This window comes from Chiloscyllium punctatum, chromosome 50 (assembly GCF_047496795.1).
Source record: "Chiloscyllium punctatum isolate Juve2018m chromosome 50, sChiPun1.3, whole genome shotgun sequence".
Classification (NCBI taxonomy): domain Eukaryota; kingdom Metazoa; phylum Chordata; class Chondrichthyes; order Orectolobiformes; family Hemiscylliidae; genus Chiloscyllium; species Chiloscyllium punctatum.
This window is the reverse complement of record NC_092788.1, coordinates 50,947,262-50,959,978: the sequence shown is the minus strand read 5'-3', so window position 1 is coordinate 50,959,978 and position 12,717 is coordinate 50,947,262.

The following is a 12,717-nucleotide window of genomic DNA, read 5'->3' as shown; positions in this document are numbered from 1 at the left end:
TCCAGAAGACGCCTCATCACTGTCCTGCAAAACTTCAACATAACGTCCCAACTACTATACACAAAGGACTGAACAATGAAGGGAAGTATGTTAAATGCCTTTGAACCATCTTGTCTGTTGGTAATGCAAATTACAAGGAATTATGTACCTGCACACCGAACGTCCGTGCTCTCCAACATACGCAAAGCCATATTCTTTTTGTTGTACCAATTGCAATATCTTCCATTTATCCAGATTGAACTCCATGTTACATTTTTCAGTACAATGACTCATTGGATTAAGATCCTTTTGAAACTTAGATAATTTTCCTCACTGTCTACAATTCTGGCGTCGCCTGCAAACCTACGAAGCATGCCTGCTGTGTGTTCCACTGTTTTCTCATATAGATCAATGAGTCATATTTACTTGTCGTGGCCGTGATTTAGCAGTGTGCAGATCATACAACAGTTAGTCATGCAATTAACCATGAGGAAGAAAGCCGCAGACGACAGGGAGATATTAAACAATTGGAAATAGAACTGGTGAAAGCAATTCATTCCAGGGAACTGGGTGATAATGAAGCAAAATTAAACTTCAAACCCGCTGCCCACGCTACAGTTATGTTACACAGCTGTCTTAGCAAGATGCAATGTAGATTGCTGTTATTATAAACTGGAACAAATTTTCCATTCTGCCCCGCCTTTGACCAGAAGCACTCCCAACCTCGGAATTGCTTACGCCTCTAAACCGTCATAGAAACACCGTGCTTTCTCTGGTTGCCTCACTTGAGCCATCGAGTATCTCTGCAACCTCATTCCCATCTTGATATCAAGTTGGTTATTTGCGACTGCGCCACTCAGTTCCTCTGATTCTGGGGCTAGGAAATGGGCCTATGTGGCAGCAGTGGTTACTGCCTTGTGTGGGGAAACTCGAGAAGTAACCGATGTTAAACTGCATTGCTATTGAAGTATACATTTCAACAAAAATTTGGTAAAAACAATGACTGCAGATGCTGGAAAACTGATTCTGGATTAGTGCTGCTGGATGAGCACAGCAGTTCAGGCAGCATCCGAGGAGCAGTAAAATCGACGTTTCGGGCAAAAGGTTTTCATCAAGAATTCAGGCAGAGAGCCTGAAGGGTGGAGAGATAAGTGAGAGGAGGGTAGGGGTGGGGAGAAAGTAGCATAGAGTTCAATAGGTAAGTGGGGGAGGGGGTGAAGGTGATTGGTCTGGGGGGAGGGTGGAATGGATAGGTGCAATAGAAGATAGGCAGGGAGGACAAGTCCGGACCAGTCATGGGGACAGTGCTGAGCTGGAAGTTTAGAACTAGGGTGAGGTGGGGGAAGGGGAAATGAGGAAAATGTTGAAGTCGACATTGATGCCCTGGGGTTGAAGTGTACCAAGGCGGAAGATGAGGCGTTCTTCCTCCAGGTGTCTGGTGGTGAGGGAGCGGCGGTGAAGGAGGCCCAGGACCTCCATGTCCTCGGCAGAGTGGGAGGGGGAGTTGAAATGTTGGGCCACGGGGCGGTGTGATTGATTGGTGCGGGTGTCCCGGAGATGTTCCCTAAAGCGGTCTGTTTGGAGACGCCCAGTCTCCCCAATGTACCAGAGACTGCACTGGGAGCAACGGATACAATAAATGTTATTGGTGGATGTGCAGGGAACAAAAGCTGCACTGACCCCGGAATCTTTGATGTTTTCTAGAAATCTATTGATCTCAGCCTTCAACACATTAATGATAGAATCACCACAGCCACTGGGGGAACCGATGTTAAACTGCCAGTTCATTCTGAGTTCCCACATATCTGCAACTGTTCGCTAAGCACTGATATTGTGCATTTGGTCGCTGCCTAACATTTCTTATGACACTGTACTTATTGCACGCGCTTGGGATGTTTGTCTGTGGGTTGCCATGATCGTATAGTGGTTAGTACTTCGCGTTGTGGCCGCAGCAGCCTCGGTTCGAATCCGAGTCACGGCAATAATTCATCTATGTCTCCCAGTCTTCTGTGAGGCCCTCATGAATCAGTTGTTTTGATTTTCTCCATGTGATTTTTTTTCCTTCAAGCTCTGCTCGCTCACATCTCTGTGTTTCATATGTCAGAATTCAAATCCACCCGTTCTCAGAGATTTCTTCCCTCCTACGATCACTAACCGAACTTTCCATCCCATACCCGCATTTCATTAATTTGGAGATGCTGGTGTTGGACTATGGAGTACAAAGTTAAAAATTACCCAACACCAGGTTATGATCTTACAGGTTTAATTGAAGCACTAGCTTTCGGAGCGCTGCTCTTTCCTCATGTGTTTGCGGAGTCATTTCCTATTTCACTAAGATATTGCAGAATCTAACACTGACTCTCAGATTGATACCGATCAGTCTGTGTGGCTGCAGTCACTGTTGCTGGGTGAACGTGCCCCAACCCCACCATTGGGACCTGCAGACCATTTGATCCATTTGGTTACCACTGTTGTGAGATCAATGCTCATGGAGCAGCTTTTACTGATATGGACCAGATATTATTGGGGAGGTCAAGGTCAGAAAAATGGCACGGGACAGTATCGGGGAAAAGTGACTTCATTGGATAAGATCAGTTTCACTGCTTTTCTGCAATGGCCAAGCGCTATTACCACTGAACACTGAACTGTTAATTCAGACACCAGGGACCTGGGTTTGACTCCGATCATGCTCGGTGGTAGAATTGGGATTCAATAAATATCTGGAATTACGAATCTTATAACTCCTATATATCCATGTTCAATTGTTGAGAAAAAAAACAAAACCATCTGACGTCATTTCAGGAATGAAACTGTCATTCTTACCTGCTCGGGACTCCATGTGACTCCAGACTCACTACAATATGGTTGAGTCTCAACTGCCCGTTGTGCAATTCGGGATACCAATCAATACTGCTGAGCCAGCGACGCCCTCATACTGTAACAGAATAGAAAAAAAAAGTTCATTCGGAGCTAGCTAGATTACTGTGTGCAGTTCTGCAATTCAGAGTCCTGCATGGATGTGATCGCACTGGGACCGTTGCAGTAGGGATATTGTCTGGGCTGAAGAGTTTCAGTTGTGAGGAGAGATTGGACAGACTGGGGTTGTTTGTCGCCGAGCAGAGGAGATTGGAGAAGACATGACTGAGATGTACTAAATACTGAGGGATATGGATAGGATAGACTGAAAGAAGCTTTTGTTATTGATGGAGGGATCGAACACTGCGGCCAAGAGATTTCGGGAAAAGGCAGAAAGGTTTGAGTAGATTTGCGGAAAGGGTCAAAGAGGCGGAAATCATTCTAACCTTAAAAAAATTGAGATGTTAATTTGCGATGCCAAAACATGTAAGGTTATGGGCTAAACGATGGAAAACGTGATTCAGGTCGTTAAGCAGTTGTGTTTGACAAGTGAGGCCACAACAGGCTGAAGGGCCTCCTTCGATGTTGTTGTCCTCCACAGTATCCTGGTTCGTGTCCCCACCCGTCACAGGACTCATTTCTCCCCTGGGGGCATCGTCAAGTTTTAAAGCTGTCGTTCTGTTCCCCAGTGGAGGTTATTCATACCTGGCCTTCCATTCTCGATGGGACATGTCACAGGAAGGTCAGTGGTGTCTGAATCAGCTGGGGAAGGGCTGCAGCTCCTGGCGAGACGGAGTGTCAGTGAAAGTGCAAACACGTAACTTCAGCAAACTGCACATTGTGTTTGTGTTGCAATGATAACCATTATATAGAGTTGTTGCTGACTGATATGTTTATTTAAAGCAGGAATCTGAGGAAGAAAACAGAATAAACCTATTCAGATCTGAGCGCAGAGACATTTCCAGCAGAACTACTGAGGTTGTACAGCGTAGAACCGCGTTTGGATGCATTGAATTCGGGTTGGTGGGCGCAGCTTGCTTTCACGAGGCGGAGTTCCCAGTGTGTAAAGCCGTTACACATGATACAGATCGTGGTCAATGTGATGGTACATTTGCTCAGTGGTTCACACTGCTCTTAAGTCTATAGATTAGGTGGATCGGCCATGTTATATTGCGCTGATGTGTCCAGGGAGTGAATTCAGTAAGTTAAGTGAATTAGCCATGGGTAACGCGGTGATAAGGTCAGCAGTCACACGATGCCAGGTTTTATTCCAGCAGGTTTATTTGAAATCACAAGCCAGAGGGCTGCGCGGATAGAGACAGGAGCTAGGTCTGGTTGAGATGCTGTTCAGAGTCTCCCTATAGACTCGATTGGCTGAACTGTACTTTCTGCATTGTAGGGGGAACCTGTGATTCTATCAGAGAGGACACTGCTATCATTTACTGGGCTGCTAAGACATTGGAGACGATGCTGACGGTATTTAGTGGGGATGGAATTTTATTTATTTGTGTTTTGGAAAATTTGAAACTAAACCAAGTAAAACCGAATGGAAGTTTTCCAGAGTATATTCACTCTTTCAAGTTCATAAATTTCTGAAAGTCAAGATTTCAAAACCATCGATGTAGGGCAAAGACATAATGGGAGTAGAATTTCTGTCACTCAGACAATCCGTTTCCAAAATATTTGGAAAGGCACATTGAGAGACACACAAGCAGTGAGTTTCAACAGGAGAGAGACAGCCTGTGGCCAGGTAAAAGTGTAAAGGAGGGTGTAGGGGCTAGAAGGTGCGAGGAAACAATATCTAATTTGGACGACTTCAGGCGCAAAGGAATATCGGAAATGTCTGCAGCTGAGTAAGATTCAGCAAAAAAAACTTCGTAGTTTTGAAAGATTTCTATTAATATTCCACATGAAGCATTATAAATGAAACTGAGCAGATTTTGTCTATTGTCGAGGACAGCTATTCCATAATGAATAGGAAGTGACCCGTCTCTTGGAGATCGATTTCCTGCTTTAATCCCATGCCTTAAAGATGGGAGGACGATCGCCATGATGTTGGGTTCATTTGATACCCATTGAAATCTGCCAAATAACTGAGCATCAAAACTGCCATCTTGTTTTGTAGTTCAACCTTCTGATTTTCTCATCAGTATTTTCTTTCAGCTGAAATAAATTCGGAGCAAAATTGAATGCAACATTTAACGTGGAGAATCTTTCTCTTGCCCTTCATTGCACTGGAGATTTGTGATAAATCGATACCTCATCAAAGTCGAAATAAAGCAATTTGATTCTGTTGTAAGTTACATTGGGATAATGAAAACGAGTGCAAACGTTTCTTTTCTCCTTTCATTCCATCTTGACGTTCTATGAATTTACATCGAATGAAAGGGGTACAAATAAGGAGAGATCAGGTGCAATAGTTTATCCAGTGGGATTGTGAATTTTAATGTAACACTCCACACAAAGTTCTGATCAGTATTTTAAACAGTCAATTGAATTGGAACCGCAGAAATCTTTTCCAATGAAACGAATTTTTCATTATTTCGCAACCTTTTGCTGTGTGAATCATACCGCGATCAATCATCCAGCGTGATCACCAAGTTGGCAACAATTTTCTTGAGCAATCACAACATCCGCTGATGGGGGAGTGCCGAACCAGAGGACACAACTTAAAAATAAGGGGTATACCATTTCGGACAGAGATGAAGAGAAACTACTTCACCCAGAGAGTGGTGGCTGTGTGGAATGCTCTGCCCCAGTGGGCAGTGGAGGCCCAGTCTCTGGATTCATTCAAGAAAGAATTGGATAGAGCTCTTAAAGATAGTGGAGTCAAGGGTTATGGAGATAAGGCTGGAACAGGATACTGATTGGGAATGATCAGCCATGATCATATTGAATGGCGGTGCAGGCTCGAAGGGCTGAATGGCCTACTCCTGCATCTATTGTCTATTGTCTATTGTGTATTATCTGCACATACCCATCCTCGGCGTGCCCTGTGCCATTTGTTGTATCCAGGTCACAGCATATTTCCTGGTCATGAAATTATGAGCTTAGTTCCTGATCTGTCTGATCAGTTTGAGAAACCTTTTCTATTACTTCATTCCATCCCCTCAGAATTCTAAAGGTATCAATCAAATAGGGCGTTAGACCTAATGATGTAGGAATAGAAGTGGGCCATTCAGCCCATTGAGTCTGCTCCACCATTCAACGAACTCATGGCTGATCTGATAATCCTCAACTCCATTCTCCAGCATTGCCACGACAAAGCTTCATCATCTTTCTGGTTAAATATCTGTCTGGCACAGTTTAAAAATACGCAACAACGCAGCCTCAACAACAATTTTGGCAAGGATTTCCACCGATTCACTGGCCCCTGAGCAAAGAAATTACTCCTCATTTCTGAATTAAATAGGCAATATCTAATTCTGAGTTCATGTCCTCTGGTGCTCTCCTCATACCAGAGGGTGGACCACCTGCCCGTAACGACCCTGTCAAGATCCCATGAATATTGAACGTTTATAAATGTTATTATGTGATTATAGAGCTCCCCTCCCTCTCCTTTGTTTCAAGGAGAATTATCCCAGCCTAACCAATCATTCCATGAAGCTCCATTTTCTCCAGTGTTGACAACATGTTCATTATCTCTGCTGTCCCCTGTAGAATCCTTACATGTTACGAAGGCAGGTGGAGACATGTATGCGAAGAAACGGTTGAAATTTCGAGCACAGACGGGAATTGGATCTTGAAATCAGACAGCGACTGGAATCAGATTGGTCCACACAAGGACGAAATAGAGTAATGATCATTCTGACAAATGAGAAACTAATCATATCTCATTGACATTCAATAACTTTACTGTAAACAAATAACCCCGTGTAATCGTCCACAGAGCTATTATTTCGGGGGGAAAATCTTACAGAAACTGGCTACATAAACGCTTTGACAACAATAACATGTTCTTGAGACATTTTTTTGATTATAAACTCAACTCATTGTTCTGTGAATCCTACATCGTTTGCAAGGCACAAATGAGACGTGGAATATAACTCTCTCCATTTGCCTGGATGGGTGTAACTTCAATAACACTTTAGGAACTGGACACCGTCCACGACAATGCAGTCACTTGAATGTACCCTCTTCAACACCTGCAATATTCATTCCCTTCACCGCTAAGGCACAATTGCAGCAGAGTGCACCAACTATAAGATGCACTGGAGTAAGTCATTCGTGCATTTTTGACAACCTTCAAAGCTCAACAGCTGTACTGACTATAAGGACAAGGTTGGAAGATGCAACGAAACGCCACCATTTTCAAGTTACCCATCCAAGGCCCATTGCACCCTGACTTGGAAAGGAATCAGTGAGAAACTCATTGGTGAAACGGTCTTGATGGGCAAAGGTGCATACTTCAGCCTTCCATCTTTTATCTGAAAATTTTAGGAATAATGTTGATTTATGCCATGACCAGACTTGTGCTCAGTACTTTAGCTGTTCCCTAAACTGGTGGTTGTAAAAGTTCTGCTATCATCCACAGCCTGTGTCCAACAATAGAAAATATCCGAAAACCCTCTCAATCAACAGACTCCCCTTCAGATTAGAGTGGTGTTGGAGAAGCACAGCAGGTCCGGCAGCATCTGAGGAGCAGGAAAAATGGACGTTTCAGGCAAAAGCCATTCATCAGGAATGAGACTGGGAGCACATGGGATGGAGAGATAAATGGGAATGGGGTGGGGCTGGGGAGAAGGGAGCTGAGATTGCTGTAAGTGGATGCAGGCGGTGGGTAAACATGATGCGTCAGAGAAGTAAGTGGAGTGGATAGGTGGGAATGAAGATACACACGTTGGACAAGTCAGGCGGATGGTGTTGAGCTGGAAGGTGGGAACTGGGGTCAGTTAGGAGAGGGGAAATGAGGCAACGGGTGAAGTCCAAATTGATGCCAAATGGTTGAAGGGTCCTGAGTCGGATGATGAGGCTTTCTTCCTCCAGGCATCGGGTCGTGAGGCAGTGGCGATACAGGAGGCCCAGGACCTGCATGTCCTCGGGAGAGTGGGAGGGGGAGTTGAAATGTTTGGCCATGGGGCACTGGGGTCGATTCTTGTAGGTATCCTGGAGATATCCTCTGAAGTGTTGTGTGAGAACACATCTCCTCTCTCCAACTTAGAGGAGACCACATCGGGAGGAACGTGTACAAGAAATTACATGTGTGGAAGTGCAGGAGAAACTTTGATGGATGGGGAAGCCTCCATTAGAGCCTTGGACGGAGGTGAGGAGGTAGCTGTGGGTGCAGGTTTTGCAATTCCAGCAGTGACAGGGAAATTTATATTTCCCTCCCCACCCCTATCCACTTTTCACAAAGACTGTTTCCTTCACGACTACCTCGTCAATTCCACGCCCTCCAATGACCCAACCTCCCCTCGCGGCACCTTCCCCTGCCACTACAGGAAATGCAAAACCTGCACCCACATCTTCCCTCTCACATCCTTCCAAGGCTCCAATGAGCCTTCCACATCCATCACATGTGCATGTGCACTTCCACACATGTCATTTATTGCATCTGTTGCTCGCGATGCGGTCTCCTCTACATTGGGGCCAACAGACACATTCTCGGAGAGCGCTCCAGAGAACATTTCCAGGGCACCCACAACATTCAACTCCAACGCCCCATGACGAAAAACATCAATTAGCACACCCTCCCCCTCCGACTCTCCCAAGGACATGCAGTTCCTGGGTCTCCTACACCGCCATTCCCTCACCACCAGACGCCAGACATTCCACCTCGGGACCCTCAACCCCAGGGCATTAACGTGGTCTACACCAGTTTCCTCATCTCCCCACGGCCACCTTATCCGAGTTCCAACTTTCTAACTTGGCACCAGCCGACAGACCTGTCCCACCTGTGTATCTTCCTTTCCACCTATCCACTCCACCCTCTTCTCCGACCTATCACCTTTCACCCCATCTCTATCCACCTCTTGCACTCTCAGCTAAATTCTTCCCAGACCCAGTCCTCCCCTTTATCGCTCCACCCACGAGGCTCCCACCTTTTTTCCTGATGAAGGGCGTTTGCCTGAAACGTTATTTTTTTCTGCAACTCGGATGCTGCCTGACGTGCTGTGCTTCTTCAGCACCACTCTAATCTTGATTATGATTTCCAGCACCTGCAGTACGCACTTCCGTCTATCTGATTCCCCTGTCCATTGGTCTTGAATAGGCCGTTGCTGAAGTTCCAGCATCATTTCCCTGCTCTTATATTCCCACCTGCTGTCAAGAACAGAAAGTATCTCCAACCTCTCGAGACCACTTGATCCCTTGTTCAATCACTTTCAAACATTCGTGAATGTCTACTCCAATTTCTCTTTTATTACTTTAAACCACTCGGTATTCACACTTTTCTCATTGTGCGTCCTCAAATTCATTATTACCCACTTCACTGGATTGAAATCCTTTCAGCACATTTTCTTGCCAATTGTTTCCAATCTCCCTGCAGTCTATGGCTCTCTTCCTCATGGTTAAGGTCATGCCTAATTGTTACCTGATTTGCAAACAGCTAAATGATGGCCACGACAAATAATTAAAAACCGTTGACCTATATGAGTATACAATAGAACTCATAGAAGCCATGGTTCTTAAGCTTGCAGAGGACAGCAGAATTGGAGACTGTAAAGAAGGTGATCTAAGATTCCAGAAGGATCTTAATCCATTGCGTCTTTGGGCTGAAAAATGTCACATGAATTTCAATCTGGATAAATGGAAGTTATTGCATTTTGCTACATCAAATATTAGTATGCTTATACAATTAATTATCGGGCGTTGCATCGTGTTGTGGAACGCGGAGGCCAGGAATGCAAGGACATAATTCATTCTAGTTTGCTTCATATATCGACAGAATGGTTAAAAAAAAAGTCATCTTGCTTTCATTGTTCAGTCCTTTGAGCGTAGGAGTTGGTACGTTCTGTTGAAGTTGAATAGGACATTGGGTGATGCGTCTTCTGGAAAACTGTGTCCAGTTCTTGCCGCCCAGTAATAGCATGGAAATTATTCAGCTGGAGTAGGTTTCGAACAGGTATACCAGCGTATGGCTAGTGGGGAAGGTTTGTCTTATAACGAAAGGCTGGATCGGCTGAGAATATTTTCACTCGAGCACTGGAGTTTGAAAGGCGACCTGATAGAAATTTATAAATTATTGAGAGTTCGGCTGGAGTTAACTGTAACTGTCTTTTCTCCAAGGAGGGGGACTTTAAGTGTTTAAAGTGAAAAGATGGATTTAAAATAAGACATGAGAGGCTTTTTTTAACAGAGGATGGTTTATGTCTGCAATTCACTTCCTGAGGCAGTGATGAATGAAAGTACATTCACAATATTTACAGGATATTTGGATCGATAAATGAATAGGAAAGTATCAGTGGAATTAACAAAAGCTATTCATTCATGCCTGGTACATAATTTATTGCACAGAGCGAAGATCAGAATCAACCACGATATTATGGATCTGGAGTCACATACCAGCCAGACCAGATAGGTATGACAGTTTCCTTCCCTATCAGGCATTAATGAATCAGATGGACTGATTCAGCATCAACATTAGACTCTAGGGATTTATTTAAATAAAATTCCAGCAACTGCCATGCCAGCGTTTGAACCCGTGTCCACAGAATTATATCTGGACATTCATATTAACAATGCAGTAATAATATCACAAGGGCATTATTAACCCTCAGCAGTTACAAGAGCCGTCAGATGCGACTCGTTTAGTTTGTCATTATGTTCAGTATGAGCTGGTAGGAGTGAAAGGCCTGTTTTCATGCTGTTTGAGTCCATGACTTTGACGCTATGAAACTGACAGCTGGTTGGGATTAACAGCAGCATTGACAGTTGAATTGATCTCCTTCAAGTATATGTAATCTTGCTGGTTACTCTGGAGTATTCTGCTCATTGAACCCTTCCCACACACGGGATTGTTGAATAGTCTGTCCCCAGTTTGACTGAGTAGATGGGTTTCCACTTCAGCATGTAATTGAATCCCGCATTGCCCTGGTTTCTCTGTGATAACGGTGTCCTTGTATCTACCCAGGATGAACGATTGGTTCAAATCATGTCCATGCAGACGCAAGTTCCGTTGTCCATGTTGTGAATATGTTTTTATTCTTCCTGATATACCCACAGGGTGTGGATGTTGCTGGTCAGGACAGCATTTGTTGTTCTTCCTGATTCGCTGCTACCTCGCTGCACAGAAGACATGGATTCGATCCCAGTCTCGTGTGACTGTGTGCAGTTTGCACAGTCTCTCTTTGCTTGTGTGAGTTTCCTCCCACAGTCTGAAGGTGTGCAGGTTACTGGGATCAGCCATGGGAAATGAAGGGGAAGGGAATAGGTATGGAGTGTCGGTCTGATAGGATGTGCTTCAGAGGGATGGTGTCGACTGGAAGGGCCGAATGGCCTGCTTTCCCATACGGTCGTCATTCTTGGATGAAGGGTCAGCTATTTTGTTCAGGTCCTGGAGACACAAGTAGGCAGGATTGGGTAAAGATGGTAGCATCCCCTGTAAAAGCGACATGCATGAATGGAATTGCAGGAAATTAAAGACATGTCCACTGTTCCTGAGATCAGGCTTTCATTCCAGATTTTATTCATCGAACTTTAACATTACCAGGAAGCTGAGGAAGAAACAGGGTAAAGCAATTCAGATGTCAGCGCAGAAACATTGTCCGCAGCATCATGAGGAAAACTGACAAATTGCTCCAAGAAAGAGTTTGTCTTTCAGAAATGTTAGTTCACAGAGATGTTTTTTGTTCCACTCAAGCCCTTAAGAAATTGATTAACAATTTAACTAAGACTTGAAATGTAAGAACACACTAGGCGATGAGTCACGTCTGGAAACTGTGTTTCCAAGCCAGATGTTTGATAACTGATGATGATGCAATAGGCTGAAGGACCATTGGCCATGCTTTTAAAAACTCAAAAACTGTCATTTTTCAACTGAACAAAATAGGCAAAAACAAAGTCATCAAGAAAAGTTCCAAGCATTGCATATGTCATCCTTGGTGCGAACGTGCTGAAATGCAGCTGTCTCACTGCTATTTCCCAAAGTTGATTTCCAGTCAGTGAAAAAAATGTTGTTGTTCCTTATGGAAACCTTAAATTGAACATGAGTTCCTGACATTACAAAACAGCAAAGGTAGCAGTTCTGTCAGAGTCAGTGAGAATTTCATATCGGAGATGAAATCAAATGGGAAGAAATGCTGAAATCAGTTGCCTTTGCCTGCTGAGACTCAGTACTACAAAATGATCCTTATTGAAACATAGAGGTATTTTCCAGGATTTAATAAGTAGGATGCAGAAAGTTTGGTTCTGTGACCAGAGCACCTCGTATCGAATGACTTGGAGATGCCGGTTTTGGACTGGGATTTGCAAATTTGGAAATCACACAACTCCAGGTTATAGTCTAACAGGTTTAATTGGAAGTACGAGCTTTCGGACCACTGCTCATTCATCAGGTGATTGTGGAGTACATAGTTGTAAGTCACAGAATTTATCGTATATGTTTACAGTGTGATGTAACTGAAATTGTACATTGAAAAATACCTTGATTGTTTGCTAAGTCTCCGATCTGTTAGAATGACCATGTTAGCTTCACTTCTTTCATATGTAATTTGCAAAACTTTTTTATTTTAAAGTTTAATTCTCAGGTGAAGTTTAACAGCTGATGTCTGCCCCCCTGTGCTGCTGTCTGTTCCATAATGTTTGGACTGATTCCAATTTATTAAAATGAGTTACCAGAGACTTACATGGATTCATGCAGTTTTTGAGCAAAGTACAATGTAACTTTGCAAGTACAAATTCACCCCACAAAAGTATATGTGTGTGTGTGAAAGTGTGTGTGTG